Raw genomic sequence first — 16,348 nt, 5'->3', positions numbered from 1 at the left:
AAGCTTGTTTGATTACCCAGTGATGTTAATTTCGGGAGCAATTCTCAGGGTGTTTATGGTCTTAGAATTCCTCCTCTCCCTCTCTCCCAACCCATCTTGCTTCTTCCTTGTCAGTATGCGATAATAATTTCCTTGATTTTTACTTTTGATACAAGGTCTCATGTTGACCTCCAACTTACTATGGAGCTGACCTTGAACTTCTGACCTTCCTGCCTCCGGCACTTGAGTGGTAGGATGCACCACCTGTCTATGCAATGCAGAGGATGGGATTCATGGCTTTTTGCATGCTAGGTAAGTATCCACCAACTGAGCTACATCCCCAACTCTCATACCTTGATTTTTAATCATCCCTATTATATGACTAGTCACTGCCACTCTTTCATCTTTAGGGCTAGGTGGTGGGTAGGGTGAGGCTGGAAGGGAGCAAGCTATGGTTCTATCCTGAGAGTCATGAACTTATGAACCTCTCCAAGGCAAAGTGAGCTACACACTTAATGGCTCTGACCCCTTTCCCATGAGAGAACAGAAGACAGAGCCCTGGAGATGCTTCAGCATGGTAGAATAAAGGAGGCCTGGCTCTTGGGATGAGCCACCTTAACGAAGTTCCGGCAGGAGCTGGCAAGCTTACTCACTCCCACTCTGTGTCTCCTTTAGATCAGCGCTTCCCCCCCCCAAAAAAAAAAAGTTCTAATCACAGAAACTTCCCTTGAAGGCAAATGTAGGAGAATTCCGCAGTTTAGAGCTGAGTGCTTGGAGACAAGGGGATGCGGAGGTGTGGGGAATGGTTTTCTCCTCAGTCTGCCCTTTCCCCATCCCATGTCCCTGCAGGCTACCCATCAAACATCCCAATAACAACTTCCGCCTGGACTGGACCACTTCCCTTGATCAGAAGATCCCTGTTCTTCCCCACCCCACATCCCCTTTCCCAGCCACAAAGTAGGACAGATGTTCCCAAGCAGAGAGCTGAAATTCAATCGGAGGCATTCCTCCGGCTGTTTACTTGGTGTCTCATGCCTCACAGGTTCTGGGGTGCCCTCTGGATGAATCCTGCCTCTGCCAGGCAAGCGGGCAGTGCCAGGAAGCAGGGCTAGCTTTTCGTGGCAGCGGACATGTGGGATCTGAATCCTGCTTGATGATTCCCACATAGCTCTCTCTTGCAAGCAGATTCCTGGCTCTGTGGCTAGGGATTTCCTCATGCTTCTCACACTTTTTGCACTGAGAATGCATTGGAGAAGCATCTCCCAGTTCATAATAGGGATCAGAGAGGCGAAGGAATACATGAAAATATTGATGGCCAAGAAAACCCCACTTTTTCTGGGCGTTGGTGGTGCACTTTAATCCCAGCACTCCGGAGGCAGAGGCAGGCGGATCTCTGTGAGTTCGAGGCCAACCTGGTCTACAGAGCAAGTGCCTGGATAGGCTCCAAAGCTACACAGAGAAACCCTGTCTCAGAAAAGAAAGAAAGAAAGAAAGAAAGAAAGAAAGAAAGAAAGAAAGAAAGAAAGAAAGAAAGGAAGGAAGGAAGGAAGGAAGGAAGGAAGGAAGGAAGGAAGGAAGGAAGAAAGAAGGAAAGAAAGAAAGAAAGAAAGGAAACCCCACTTCTGTAACAGTCCTTGGCAGCCCTTAGCAAGCACCCAGTAGAGCTGCTAATACATGCTGTGTTGTAGGATAGTTGTACAATACCTGAAGATGTATTTGTTTTGATTGGTGTAATAAAAAGCTGAACAGCCAATAGCTAGGCAGGAGGTATAGGTGGTTACTTCTGAGGACAGAGAGGACTCTGGGAAAAAGAAAGGAGGAGACACCAGGAGACACAGAGAGGAAACAGGAGCTGCAAGCTGAGAGGTAATGCCAAGTGACAGAACATAGATTAATATAAAAGGGTTAATTTAAGTTATAAGAACTAGTTGAGGCAAGCCTAAGCTAAAGACCAAGAACGTGGCTGCAGACATGAGAAATGGCCAAGAAACTACAGGACAGATGGCACAAAAGCTGATCCCTTAACATGGGAACAGCTCTGAGACCGTACGAGACATGGCAAATCTTTTTTTAAAAAGATTTTATTTATTTATTATGTATACAAAATTCTGCTTCCGTGTATATCTGCACACCAGAAGAGGGCACCAGATCTCATAACGGATGGTTGTGAGCCACCATGTGGTTGCTGGGAATTGTACTCAGGACCTCTGGAAGAGTAGCCGGTGCTCTTAATCTCTGAGCCATTTCTCCAGCCCCGAGACACGACAAAGCTTGTTGGCTACAGAGTCCTCATAACTTATTGTTACATGCCATCTTTTCATATGGCATGGATAGAGATTTATATTACAGTTTGGCTCTGCATTATAAACAGACTTATAAAGTTGGCAGATGCCTCTTACCTACTCAAACATAGAACAAAAAAATCTTCAGCAAAAACAAAAACAAAAAATTTTAGCTGACTTGTGTACACTGCATATCCCACACTTGGAACTCACTCTGTAGACCAGGCCGGCCTTGAACTCACAGAGATCCACCTGTCCCTGCCTCCTGAGTATTGGGATTAAAGGAGTTCTCCATCACCACCTGGCTTAAGATGTTTTAATAACATAAGGCTTTTCATGACAGTGAGACACATCTGCTCCTGGAAGCACCAATTTACTTCAAAAAAGAATGGTGGACATCAGAGAACCTCCATATGGAGTTTGCTTTCATTGTGGCAAAGTTAACCCTTGGGTTAGAAACTGCCCTTGCCTCAACTGCTGACAGAATACTGTCCAAATTGGACGAGCAGGACACCTAAGAAAGTGACTGCCAAACTTTGCCAAGACAAAATTCCTGTTTCACAGAAAAGTCTGTCATATATTCTGGGCCTGTAGGCCAAAGATGGATACCCCAACATTGCAGAGGAACCTTGAGTCCAGGCAGCCAGCTGTTTCTTTCATTTCAATGGCTTGGGAAGTTTTTTGCTATGTACTTCCTGTTTACTCAGGTAATATAATATCCTGCTAAGATCTCTGATGAGGTTGAAAATGAGATAGTTATTTGTTATCAAATTCAAAAAAGAAACTTAGATAAGAGATATAAAGTTTACAAGTTGAGAAACATAAAAGCTTAAATTGTTTATCTAAGAAAATGTTTGAGGTCTAAAAAAATATTTTTAGCCGGGCGTTGGTGGCACACGCCTTTAATCCCAGCACTTGGGAGGCAGAGGCAGGCAGATCTCTGTGAGTTCGAGGACAGCCTGGTCTCTAGAGCGAGTGCCAGGATAGGCTCCAAAGCTACACAGAGAAACCCTGTCTCGAAAAACCAAAAAATAAAAAATAAAAAAATATTTTTAGGATGGTAATGCAAGTTATGATAGAGAGTGGTTTAGGTATAAAACTTTGGACTCACTAAGATAGGATAAATAATTCAGTACTTTTCTAAATTTGCCAAATAGAAACAGGCTAGACATTGTAAATGTAATTCTTACCTGATAATTGTTCTTATTGTATATGGTTTACTATGCTAGAGTTAAAACCTTTCCTTTTTATTTAGACAAAAGAGGGGAAATGTTGTGGGATATTTGTACACTGTGTGAAGATATATTTTCTGTGGTTGGTGTAATAAAAAGCTGAACAGCCAATAGCTAGGCAGGAGGTATAGGTAAGACTTCCAGGGACAGAGAGGACTCTGGGAAAAAGAAAGGAGGAGACACCAGGAGACACAGAGAGGAAACAGGAGCTGCAAAATGAAAGCAAGGTAATAGCATGTAACAGAACATAGATTAATATAAATGGGTTAATTCAAGTTTAAGAGCTAGTTGAGACAAGCCTAAGCTAAAAGCCGAGCTTTCATAATTAACAGGAATTCTCCATGTCATTTTTTGGGAGGTGCTTGGTGGGACAGAATAAGATTTATTACAATGCTGCTATCTTTTGTCTTAACCTCAGAACCATGTTTGACTATGGAGATGACACCATGGCATCTAGATATGTTGACATTTCCTGGGACAGTGGGCATATCCTGGCACTACAATCTAGAGCCAGACTCTGATTCCAGATCTTCCAGAGTAGTTTAGTGGCCTGAGCAAATGTTTTTGCACTCTAAACTTAGCCAGCACTTTTTTTTTTTTTTTTTGGATTTTCGAGTCAGGGTTTCTCTGTGGCTTTGGAGGCTGTCCTGGAACTAGCTCTTGTAGACCAGGCTGGTCTCCAACTCACAGAGATCTGCCTGCCTCTGCCTCCCGAGTGCTGGGATTAAAGGCATATGCCACCACTGCCGGCTAGTCAGCACTTTTGATAAAATAAAAAAGTAGGCTGGCCGGGCATTGGTGGCGCACACATTTAATCCCAGCACTCGGGAGGCAGAGGCAGGCGGATCTCTGTGAGTTGGAGACCAGCCTGATCTCCAGAGTGAGTGCCAGGATAGGCTCCAAAGCTACACAGAGAAACCCTGTCTAGAAAAACAAAAACAAAAACAAAAACAAAGTAGTCTCTGTGGCAGTGGTTCTCAACCATCTAATGATGTGACCCTCATGTTGTGGTGACCCCCAATCATAAAATTATTTCCAGTGCTACTTCATAACTATAAGTTTTATAACTTTTATTAATCATATATTAATATAACTTTTATTAATCATAATGAAAATATGTGTTTTCCAATGGTCTAGGTGATCTCTATGAAAAGTCCATTTGACCCCCCAAAAGAGTCAAAACCCACAGCTTGAGAACTGCTGCTCTATGGTCTCCTCTAGCTCTCCTTCTGGATTTAAAGGGCTACTGAGGATTACTGCCTGGGAGACCTCAAACCTCATTCTGAGCAAAGGTGCCATGATGGTTAGTCTTCATTAACAAGTTAACTGGATTTGGAATCACTTGGAAGACACACCTCTGGGCATATCTATGAAGCTGTTTCTGGAGACTTTCAACTGAGGAGAAAGCCCACGTTGAATATAGACAGTACCATCCATGCATTCAGGGCCCAGACTCAGTAAAAAGGGGAAAGGAGGAAGTGAGCTAAGAACCAACATTCATCTTTCTCTCCTTCCTGACCCCAAAAGTCATGTGACCAAGCCACCTCATGTTCCCACTGCCATGCCTTCTCCATCTTGATGGGTTATGTTCCCTTAAGCCCTGCCCCCTTCCTTAAATTGCTTTTATCAGTAACCAAGAAACTCTGGAAGCTAGCCACCAGGAAGAAGGGCTGCTACTCTGTCTAAAGAGGGTTCACCCTTATTGAAGGTGTCTAGACTTTGACGCCCTTTTGTGCTCAAAATAAGAATGTAAGATTCTTATACAAGGTACACCAGAGCAACTCAGGAAGATGGGGCATCCTCAGGAAGAATTACCATTGTCCCATTACTTCAGGGCATTCTCACAGGCCAACTTCAGGAGCGCTGGGACCAAGAACAGCTGTGTCATTCTTCCTTTACCCATGCACCCTTATAGTTAATACCTATCAGCTGTGGAGACCCAGGTCTGTTTTGTCTTTGCAATCCCAAAGCATCAAGATGTGATTGCTTCACTCTGTTTTGTAAGCAGTTCCTGATGAGTAAATCCTGGGTCTTAAGTCTCCAGGATTGCAATTTGAGGGTTGTGTATTACTACTTGTTCATACTCCAACACACAGGATTGAACCCATGTGACTCAATGAAAGGAACATTTATTCCATATCAGGAACCCTGAGTACTAGCCATGTGGCCTTGAAAAGGAAGTGTAAGGTCTGTCCTGGAGTCAGTGCTATGCAATCTGTCTACTTCCTAGGACCATTTAAGAAAGAAATCCTACAGACTCATTTGTGTATGTGGGTGTAAGAGTATACAATGTACTAGGTAAATGGTTGACCTTAGAACCCAAACATACTGTGAAGGGTATGAAGACAGGAGAATGCAAAAACTAACAGTCCTGCCTCTAGAGCTGATTAGATTCAGATCCTGCAAAGGTCACATTATACAATACTTATCCCTGCTAGGTCTCTGTTTTCTCAGCTGTAAAATGGGGATATTAGTACCACCCACCTTAGGATGACTAAGTTATATCTATCCAGTGTCAGAACAGTGCCTAGCATACAGTATGCTATATGCTATGACATATGAGCTATAAATGCTCAATAGATGTCAGTACTATGAAGAGCACATCACTCTGGCCACATCATATTTTGTGGGTTCCCAGAGCCCTCCTTTGCACCTGAGCGTGAAGCACACACTGTGGCCCTTAGCATTCTTGAAAGGAAGCTTGGTGGGTCCCAAGTGTCCTTTTCCAGCCTCAGTTGACTGGGAACTCATGCCTGTCCCCTTCCCCCAAGCCTCAGATCTCTCCCCTCACTGTCCCCACCACTACTGAAAAGAACCATCCTAGTATTCTGTCCCATGATCATTTATTTGCTTGTAACACCCCAGAAGCATCCCCTAATCCCAGTACAGCTCACTTACATGGAAGCATGGGCACTCAACACACAGAATAAGAAAGAAAAGTCCAGAGAACAGCATAGGACCTAGCACCTCCTGTGGAAAAATCCTGAAGGATTATTATTTGCTTTAAACATCTTCAGAGGACTTTGCCTTTCATTTTCCTGGTTGGAAACAAAGAAACACATACTTTGATTCTGGAATGAAGTGAGTACTCTGTGTGTGTGTGTGTGTGTGTGTGTGTGTGTGTGTGTGTGTGTGTGTGATTAATTGAAATAGATTTACATAACTTTTCAACCTTCTTTCCTCTCTCCAATCCCTCCCAGCTTCCTTCCTCCCATGTACCCCCATTCTCAAGATAATAGTCTTTTTTTCTTTGATTATTACTGTTATGAACACGAGAATGTATCCACACAAATATATACAAATACAACCTTATGCGTACGGTTTTAGTTTTTGTTTTTTGTTTGTTTGGTTTTTTTTGATGGTGTCTACATGGTTTTGAGGTTGACCACCCTACACTGGACAGCCAATAAGGGGGCTCATCCATGAGAGGCTAATTATTCTCCCTGGAAGTCATTAGTTGCCTGTAGTCTAGGGGGATTCAAAAAAGTTTTACCCTTTCCACATTAATATTTCAGTCTTGATTATGCCCTGTTTCTAGGAGGGACTGTTTCTCTGCAAACTTTCTGGTATTCTGTCAGTCTTTCTGGCCCCTCTTCTATGATGTTCCCTGAGCCATAGATGCAGGAGCTGTGATGTAGATGTATCCATTGGAGTGGGCTCCCCAGGATCTGTTCATCTCTGTCTGCATGTATCCAGTTGTGGTTTTCTGTGATGGGCTCCATTTGTTGTAAGACAGGTGAAGTGAATACCTTTAAAAAGTGTTTTATGGCCAGGTGGTAGTGGCGCATGCCTTTAATCCCAACACTTGGGAGATAGAGACAGGCAGATCTCTGAGTTCAAGGCTAGCCTGGTCTGCTGCATGAGTTCCAGGACAGCCAGGGCTACCCAGAGAAACCCTGTCTTGAAAAACAAAGCAAAAGAGATTTCTATGTTCACATTATACAAGCTACTCTTGTTTACTGGGACAGTTGCTATTAACCTCTTTGGTGGGCCCTGGAGAGACTGTCCCCAAGCCTGCCTTCAATGGCCTCTCTCTACCATTGAAGAAGAGCCATGTGAACAAGTGAGCTCCAGCTCCAGAGGGCCCAGCCTGCTCTGACCAGCCTGCTTGGCAAAATGCTGGGCCAAGAAGCTTCTTACTGCCATCTATCCACTCAGTTGCTTCTGCAATGATTTTAAGTCAAGTTGACCTGACATGACCTTATAACTGGCCCCTTGGAGGGTCCCCTCGAGGACAAGAGAATTGGATTAAGTGTCCACTAGTCCTTCACTGTCTCTTCGGTGTGCTGTCAGCTGTTGGCTGGATGGCCACACTTTCGCACAACATCTTGTCAATGACACCTTCGTGTCCAGCCAGGATGGCATCCTTGGCTTGAAGTGCAGATTTCCCAACACCAGATGTGAACTGTGAATGTCATGCAACAGTGACTGGTTCCCAGTATTTGCTCAAATGGCACAGAAGCCTTGTCCTTGAATCAGTTCCCAAGCCAAACGTTGCTCCATGACTAAGTCTTAGGTAAGAACTGACATAGTCCATCCTGAGTCTAACCCAGATGCCAGTAGACAGTCCCAGAGAGCCTCTGAGTCAGGAAAAGGTTGACAGAACATTTGCACCAAGTTACCTGGGTCACATAGCCCCTGGCGTGGGGCTTGACTCATACTATCCTCTTTCCACACACTTTGGCGGAACAGGCATTGTGGTTTTACTCTGTAATAGTCAACAATATTTTTGCAGGCTTTATCTTGTCTAATGTCAGAATTATACATTTGTTTTTGGTGATAGTAATGGTGGTGATGATGGTGGGTTTTTTTAAAGACAGGATCTCATGTAGCCTAGGCTGATCTCAAACTCCTGATCGCCCTGTTTCTACCTCCCAAGTGGAGCCATTACAGGTGTATACCGCTATGCCCAACATCGGAAACTTGTTTGTTTGTTTGTTTGTTTTTAATTTAAGATGCTTTGTGAAATAAGCTACTGGTATTGTGAATCCCATTATGCAGGTCAGCCAAGATCTGTGAATCACAGGAACTAAACTTACTCTGCCCTTCAGCCAATATTTAAACAGTATCAAAACTAACAAAACCAACTAAGCAGTGTACAAGGCTCTGTCAAGGAAACAGTTGTTCCTGGTCCTTGGTTGTGGTGATTATAGTACAATTAAGACCTTCAAAGACACCCTGGAGTGGAGGCTCAGCACTCAGGAGCACTCAGGAGCAAGAGGCAGGAGGATTGCTGTGAGTTCAAAGTCAGCTTAGGTTACAGCTCAAGACCCTGTCTCAAAAAAATAAACAACAAAAAAATTAGAATAAAACAAAAGAATAAACCATCAGTAGGCATAATAGCACATGCCTTTAATCCCAGCACTTGGGAGGCAGAGCAAGTGGATCTCTGTGAGTTCGTGGCCAGCCTGGTCTACAGAGTGAGTGCCAGGATAGGCCCCAAAGTTACACAGAGAAACCCTGTCTCGGAAAAGAAAGAAAGAAAGAAAAAGAAAGAAAGAAAGAAAGAAAGAAAGAAAGAAAGGGAAATCAAAATCCTTTGCTTTTAAAGGTGTCTCTCCCATCATCTACTCCTGTTATTCTCATCTCTCTGCCCTCCTTCCACCAAACTGTTCATCCATCAGAAAGGAATGGGAGGGAGGGTAAACTTGAATGATAGATGTGAAATCACTGGCAAGACAGTAAGGGTTAAACCTTAGGGGCCAGAAATGTCCTTATCCTGGAAAAATGGCCTAAAGTAGGCCATAGTCACCGGCTGGGGCAGGGAGGTGACAATCCTCTGGAGGTGTGAGCCCCACTCTATAACATCAGAGTAGAGAGAGAATGGCAGAGCCCAAGAGAAAAGATGTGCCTATAGACAGATGGGTGGATAGGTGGATGGATGAGAGATAGATTGATGGAGGATACATACATACACATATACATACGTGCATGCATACATATGCACATACACAGACAGACAGACAGACAGAGGAGTGTCCTAGAGAGAAATTAAAGGGCAGAGGTAGAGCCTACACAGAAAATCACCTGTTGCATCCAGGAAATACAGTATGAGAATAGCTCAGTTTACATAGAGAAATGTGTTTTCGAGAGAAGAAAATTTGCAGGTAGAAAAAGCAGCTTTTAAAGTCTACTTTAGAAGTTAGTACATTCAAAGCAGAGTTTGAAGCCATAGGCATCAGGAAGCGAGAAACATGGAAATAATTCAGCAATATTTGGGGTTCATACAAGCTGGGCCTTCTCAAGTCGAGGTCCCAGAGTCTTAGGGCTTGGACTGCACTCACTCAGCTATATGCCGACTGTCAGATTCAGTAACTACCATGTGAGTGAGAGGCATCCTAGGGACCAGTGAGGACGGCTGGGAACCCCTGGGTACTCCCCTTGGAAAGGCCATTTCTCCTGAATTCTGGATGGTTCTGGAAGAAGGTGACCTAAGGTCTTAAATGTCTGACACTCTTTTGCTTTTTGAGGCTTTTAGATATAACATCCTTTGCAGAAATAGACAAAGTTTTTATGTCCTCTAGCTCAGAGTTTCCGGGGTTTGTCGTGCACATTATCAAATCAGCTACTCCAACCTTGGAGGGGACGAGAAGGCACAGCCAGGCCACAGTGCAATTTGATCTACTGAATCTGTCTTCTTTGTCTAAATAGAAGGAAGTGGGGGGGGGGGGAGTTGTTTGTCCTTTTTGTCTTTTTTGTTTTTTGTTGTTGTATTTGTTTTTCTTTTTCTCTTTGGGCTCCCTCTGAGCCAGCTAAATTAGCCAGGCAACTAAGAAATGTTCCTTAGACCTGTGCCAGCTGGGTCTTGCCTTGGGAAGAGCTGGGAAGGAGGCATGTGACAGGTAAGCAGTAACTAAGATGATCACGTGATCCCTGAACCCTTTGCATCTTCAGATTCTGTTATTCCAGCATTTCTTGGCATTAACTCTTTCCTCAACCTGTAGAGAGTACCCCGATGGGATTTTACAACCCTTTACCAGTTAGCCCAGTGTGATTCTCTCTCCCACAGTTAACTGGCTCTCTCTGCCTGGATCCAAGCCTGCCAAGACATTCCAGGACAGATGCAATTCCTTCCTGCTCCAGTTGTCAAACAAGATAGATGAGACCAAGGACAGATGTCTGCTAAGTAGGCCAGGAGATGTGTGACCCCTGCAGATTCACTGGAAGGAGGGCAGGAGAAGATTGGGTTGCATAAGCCAAGCACGTGGGTTTGCTTACTGCTATTCACTTGTTGCTAATTAATACACTGCCTATCACAAACCCAACAAGGAAAGGATCTTCCTGCTTAAACAAGCTCATCTCACTGTAAGAGTAAAGACACATTGGCACAGTCATCAGCCCAACAGTAACATATATTGGAATCAAAAATATGTTAGGAAAGCCAGGCATGGTGATGCATACCTTTAGTCCCAGCACTCAGGAGGCAGAGGTAGCGGGATCTCTGTGAGTTCGAGGCCAGCCTGTTCTACAAAGCAACAGCCAGGAAGGTTATATAGGGAAACTCTGTCTTTAAAAACAGAAAAGAAAAAAGAAAAGACCAGAGTTCCTGTTCTCCACGAACTCACAGTCAAGACAGGTGTGCGTAAGTCAACAGTTCTGTTCAACCCCTGTCATTCACATGACAGAATTACCTCCAGTACATAAAAATCCTGCAGAAGCTGGCCATGGTGGCATACACCTTTAATCCCAGCACTTAGGAGGCAGAAACAAGCAGATGTCTTTAAGTTCAAAGCCAGCCTGGTCTGCAGATCGAGTTCCAAGGCTGTTACACAGAGAAACCCTGTCTTGAAGGGGGAAAAAAAAAAAAAAAAGGCCTGCAAAAGTGCTTTTGAGTGTCAAGCCAGACACACCAGTGGTCCTTCCAGAAGGGTATTCTCCCAGACAGCTAGAATAATGTGTGCAAAAGCTAGGGAGAGGGGCCAGGGTTCTCCAGTCCTGGCACAGTAAAATTAGGCTTAGATTCCAATGGCAAAAGCAGAGCCTTCCTACCCATGAGGCCAACAACAAAGCTTGAAGTCTGAGTAGGAAGGAAGAGGTCAGGGCCAGGAGAAGAAAAGAGCCCTGGGAGGGCCCCAGACCATCTGCTAGGGGGAGGCTTGCCACAGTGAGTTTTTGCAGGTGCTGTGTGGGGCGCTGACCCAGATCAGATGGCAAGTCTCCTCTGCTGGAAGAAAGACTGGGATCCAGATGTGGTGCAGGGGAAATCTCTGTGAGTTCCAGGCCAGCAGAGAGAGGGGGTGGGGGAAGTGGGAAGTGGGAACTAGACCCAGGGACACTGGAAAGCCCATGTCGATGGCCCTGCAGGAGAAATGAGAATTCTAACAGAGAAAACAGGTCCAGAGCGGAGAACTGAATTCATCTGTACACAGGGGAACAGTATCAGTCTTCCTGGCTCCATTACTCAGTCTGAGATCTTGTCCTTGAACCCCCATGAACTCCTCAAAGGTTCCTGAACTGAGTATCTCATTAGCATCCCTCTTCCAGGCTTTCTCCAGTGCACAGGTAAGGGTCCTCAGCTCACCCTGGTACTTGACCCAGAAATCCAGGGAGGAGTTTTCTTCCTCCTCCTTCATCTAATGCAGTGGTTCTCAACCTTCCTAACGCTGCGACCCTTTAATAAGTTCCCCATGTTATGCTGACCCCCAACCATAGAATTATTTTCATTGCTATTTCATAACTGTAATTTTGTCATTGTAATGAATCATAATGTAAATATCTGATATTTCCTATGGTTTCAGGCGACTCATATGAAAACATCATTCAACACCCCACCCCCTTCGAGACCCAGAGGTTGAGAATCATTGCTCTAATAAGTCATTGCCCAGGTCCCTGTGGAAACTACTGTCCTAGTGTTCAGTGACTATTACTGATTTAACAAGTCAGTACAAACTAAGCAGCTTTAAATGCAACCCAGATTTATTGCCTCATAGTTCTAAAGGTGAGACATCCTAAAATCCAGGGCATCCACAAGGCTGCGTTCTTTCAGGGGGCTCCAGAAAGGAGAACCTTTGTCCTGCCATCTTCAGCTTCTCCAAGCCACCCAAGTTCTTCGACTGGTAGCCTCTCCCTCTGTCTTCAAAGCCAGCAGCATAGCTGCTTCAGATCTCTCTTTGATTCTGTCTCCCTGAGCTCAGCAACGTAAAGAAATATGAGGTCCCCATCTCTAGACCCTAAATCACATTGGCCAAGTCTCTTTTGCCTTGCAAGGGAACTGATTCATGGGAACCCCTAAAGGGGACCATTGTCTTCCCTACCAAATACCTCACCCCTGCCTCATTGCCACCCCACGTCAATCCCAATTGCACAGGAAGTATTTTAGAGGGGTTATAAAGAGAGAGGAGGGGATCAAAGAAAGGAGAGGGGAGAATGCTCATCCAGAAGACTTCCTGTGGGGACAGGATGCCATTCTTTTTGTCTCTTACCCAGTTTGTACCCTCTCCAAAGCATTCTTTAGGCTTTCGATTTCTTTCCATCCTTGTTCCTGGCCACAGACCCTTTGCTCTTGTTGCTTCCTCTATCCAGAACATTATCTTCTTTTTTTTGAGGGAGGGTAGAGTTAAATTGGTCTCATTCTAAAGACCTGAGTGACTTGAATGAAGTTCACTATGTAGTCATGGTGGTCCTCCTGCCTCAGCCTCCCAGGTGCTGAGATTGTAAGTATACACCACTTTACCTAGCCAGTTACCTCCATTCTTCCCTGACCCCTGCACTGAGCACTTTGAACTTCACATCTCAGTTAAGGTGACACCTCCCAGGAAGCCTTCTCAAGCTTCCAGGTTAGGGTTTCTTTTCAGGTGTTAGTGTCCCAGAGGACTTCCATCACATGCTGCTCTTTTTTTTTTGTTTTGTTTTGTTTTGTTTTTTTGTTTTTAAAGACAGGGTTTCTCTATGTGGCCCTACCTGTCCTGGAACTCTCTCTCTAGACCAGGCTGGCCTCAAACTCACAAAGATCTGCCTACCTCTGATCCTTTATCTCATGTTTGTATAATTGTCCATTCACTGTCTGTTTCCTGCTCTGAGCTGTAAGGATCTTCCAAGGAAGAGCCAGGTCATTTCCTTCTTCTCTAAGTACCTAGTGTCAATAGATAATTCCTCAATTTGCCATCTTAGTGTCTGGAACTTGTGCTAGGTTTACAGGTGTAACCCGCCACACCTGACAACCACACCTGTTTTTGTTGAAAAATGTTAATATCAAACCTGCTTGGGGTGGCTTTTTGCAACCTTAGCCCAGGGTTCTACTTTCCCATATTTGCTTATTACTTTATGACTGGCTTGATTGGAGGGATGGATTAGTGACAAAGTCAGTAGCCACTTTTCTGGGGAAAGGAGGGGACAAACACAGTTCAGTGTTTGTTACCTGGCCTCAGCTTTGGAAGGCAACTGAGGACAAGGCGCTGGCAGAGAGAAAGAGCTGGGAGGTTGTCCAATGTGGAGATCTAGAGAGAGGTTTCCCTGTGTGGGCCCCATGGGCAAGGCTGCACCTGCTGACTGTAATGTCCTCACTGGCCAGAGCCAGACAGACTCCAGAGTGGTAATAAGAATTCCAGGACAGACATGTGACATAGCAGCTGGTCATCAGTCATCCTAACATATGAAGAGGCGAGGCCAGGGTGACGGGTTCTAGAAGGCATGGCTAACTGAGGCAACATTCCTTCCCATTCACCCCCAGTCTCATACCCTTACCCTCTACCCTCCCCTTTGTTCTTCCAAATGCCAGATCCACTCAAGGCAGACAGTGCCACCAAATGTCTAGCCCCTTCAATAGGTGTCTCAGTTGAGGAGAGTAAATCATTATTAACAAAGGACTTGAAGGGCTGTAATCCTAGCTAAGGAAGAGAATTCAAGGTTAAGCCGGACAGTGGTGGCGCACACCTTTAATCCCAGCACACGTGAGGCAGAGGCAAGTAGAGCTCTGTGAGTTCAAGACCCGACTGTTCTACAAGAGCTAGTTCCAGGACAGTCTCCAAAGCCAGAGAAAACCAAAAAATTCAAGGTTAAGGCCAGGCAGTGGTGGCTCATGCCTTTAATCCCAGCTGTTCAAGGACAGCCTGATCTATAGAGTGAGTCCTTGGAAAACCAAGGCTGTCACACAGAGAAACCCAGTCTCAGACAGATAGACAGACAGACAGACAGACAGATGAGAGATAAAAATAATTCAAGGTTAGTTGGGCCAGCAAGATGCCCCAGCAAAGTAAATGAACTTGCTGTAAAAACTAAGGATCTGAGTTTAATTCCCAGAGCCCACGGGGTGAAAGAAAAAAGCAACCTCCAAGTTGTCCTCTGACCTTCACATATGAGCTGTGGCATGTACACACACACATACTCATACACATGCTCATACTCTCTCTCTCTCTCTCTCTCTCTCTCTCTCTCTCTCTCTCTCTCACACACACACACACACACACACACTCAAACACACGCATGCACACATACTCACACATGCTCACACACACACACACACACACATTCACACACACTCATACACACACACACTATAAACAAATACGGTAAAACAGTGATCAAGGCTAGTCTGGGCAACTTAGTGAGGCCCTATTTCAGAAAGACAAATAGTGGAGGATGTAGCTCAATAACAGGGCATGTACCTAGATGTCTGAGGTCCTAGATTCAGTCACAGATACTGGGTTTTTTTAAAATAAATTTTTATTTAAATTAAAAACAATCTTATTTTACATATCAATCTCAGTTCCCTTTCCCTCCCTTCCTCCCATGTCCCCTACCTTCCCCCCATCCACTCCCCAGGGAGGGCAAGGCCTCCCATGAAGGACCATCAAAGTCTGTCACATCATTTGGGGCAGGACCCAGGCCCTCCCCCGTGTATCCAGGCCAAGAGAGTATCCCTCTATAGGGAATGGGCTGCCAAAGTCCATTCGTGTACTAGAGATAAATACTGGTTTAGGGTATCTAGTTTTAATGATGGAGTTTACAAAATAATAATCCATCTCCAGGAGTTGATGTGACCAAAACAAATCGTATCAAAAATACTTGCCTACTCAATTTCTGTAGCCTAATAATTAAGTACCTCTTTTTCTACCTTATTCTTTAAAACTTAAAGCTATGGGCTAGAAAGATGGCTCAGCAGTTAAGAGCACTGACCCATTCTTCCAGAGGACCTGGGTTCAATTCCCAGCACTCCTATGGCAGCTCACAACTGTCTGTTCAGTTCTACAAGATCTGATGCCCTCTTCTTGCCTCCCGAACACCGCATGTTCATGATACACATACACATATGCAGTCCAAACACTCATGCCCATAGAATAAAGTCAATCTTTTTAAGTGACTATAATGGACCTCTTACAGCCTTTTTTTGGAGGGGGTGCTTTCCCCCCAGCCTTATGATATCCTACCTACCATTCAGTTGATTTTTTTTCTTGGTGGCCGTCTAGGTTGTTTTAGAGTCTGTTCGCTCTTCGTCTTTCTTTCAAACACTTCTACACAATACTTGTCTCACTAGTCTTGTGTGCAATTAAGAAAGCGCTTTCCTCTGTAGACCAGGCTGGCCTCTGCCTCTGCCTCTGCGGGTATAAAAGGCTGGGCCACCTTTACCCTGCTAAGAGAGTCTCTTAAGGGGACAGTATTTCCACATCTGTGCTTGGGGAGCAGCTTCTAAGTCATTATCCACAAACACCCTGTGTCTCCGCCCTCCAGATTCTCCCCATTTCTTTGGCAAGTCTTTGGATTTTCACCAGTCTTGGGGGTTATAATGGAATCTCATTTTTCTTTCGTTTAACTTAATGCGTAAGACTGCCCATTTGTGTGCTTAAAAAATCTTTTAGATTTGTGTTACAATTGTCCATATCTTCTGCCTGATTTTGTTTGTTGTCTTTTTTCTTGTCA

The sequence above is a fragment of the Cricetulus griseus genome, chromosome 7 (genome assembly GCF_003668045.3).
Source record: "Cricetulus griseus strain 17A/GY chromosome 7, alternate assembly CriGri-PICRH-1.0, whole genome shotgun sequence".
NCBI classification, from domain to species: Eukaryota; Metazoa; Chordata; class Mammalia; order Rodentia; family Cricetidae; genus Cricetulus; species Cricetulus griseus.
Note: the sequence above shows the minus strand (reverse complement) of the source record.